We start from the raw sequence: 1,361 nt of genomic DNA, 5'->3' as shown, positions 1-1,361 counted from the left end.
TCAGGGGCGATGCATGTTGAGTGGGAGACAGCAGGAAGCCACCTTTATTGCAGGCATTAGCTGTGCTGGGGGAGGAGAGGATGGGAATTTTCACCTACCAGGTGCGTGATGTGCCTTCACCACACACTCAACACACCTGGCAGATCTGACCCAACCCTAAGCTCTCACAGGGATGGATCCATTTCATTCAGTGTTCTGAAAGTGGTTGTTTGGTGGGGCTAAAACAGGACCATCCCAGACTGCAAGGAAGTCATTTAGGTATTGACAAATTCCTCTCCAAGAACAGGCTGGGAAAATTCCCCTAAGCATGCTAAACTGTGCCTGCCTGTGGGAGCTTTGTAGGGGAGCTCAAGCTTGCCGGGCTAGCTGGGTACTCAGACCCAGGTGCCAGCCACTCAACCACACAAAAAACATGCTGCATCTGCTTCCCCTGTGGCATAACATTAAAACTCCTGATTCAGGCTCCGGTCCCGTGATGTGAATGCAAACCAGAGAAGCTCACAGTAAGACTGACCTTTGCAGCTCTGCCTGCTGACAAGTATTGACACCCTGGCTCTTTACTCATCTGAAAACAAACACACACTGGTGAGAGGTGCTAGAAACACAGCCTGAGGGACTGCCTGTCTGCAGAGGTGCGAGTGTCCGCTGTGGTGCCCCATGCACCCCAACTGGGCAGGGATCTTCACCACAGCAGATCAGACCAAATGCTCTGGCCAGCCTACAGGATCCACAACAAGCCAGGCTGAGAACTTGCAGCCATTGCCTGAAGACTGCCAAGAGTGACTCCGAGCCTGGGCATTCAGCTGGCAGCAGCCTTTTGTGCCAGAAGAATGGCTTTCCTGCCTTCCTGGATACCTGCTAACATCAGCTTAGAGGTGGTATTAAAAGGACAGATTTCATCTCTCATATCCTGCCACACAACCCTCTGCACTGATTCATTCATTCATTCTTCCAACAGCAGTTCATTGTTCCTCCAGCTCTAGACAGCAGACACACAGTTACATTGGTTTGATAATGCCTTTTATTAGAGATTTCTAAGGCCCTGATTAATCACCTCTACTCCTTTCTTTGCTTGCACAAGCTATTACACATTGTACAATCCACAATGGAATCTGTCCAGGGTACCTGGGGAAGGGATGAAACTGCAGGCATCTAACTCCTGAAGCCTCCAAAACACTACAGAGCATCTCCTTCCCTATCAGAGGGGCTGACAGAAACCTGCATCTGCTGTGCATCAAGATGTCAGCAGAATACCACAGCTTTTTCTAGCTCCCAAGGACTGTTCTGGCTCTGTGGAATCTAAAGGCTCAGGCTTTGAACAACTGCTGGATCCAAAGAATCCCCTGGCTTATGTATTTCCC

This window comes from Pogoniulus pusillus, chromosome 36 (genome assembly GCF_015220805.1).
Source record: "Pogoniulus pusillus isolate bPogPus1 chromosome 36, bPogPus1.pri, whole genome shotgun sequence".
NCBI classification, from domain to species: Eukaryota; Metazoa; Chordata; class Aves; order Piciformes; family Lybiidae; genus Pogoniulus; species Pogoniulus pusillus.
Note: the sequence above shows the minus strand (reverse complement) of the source record.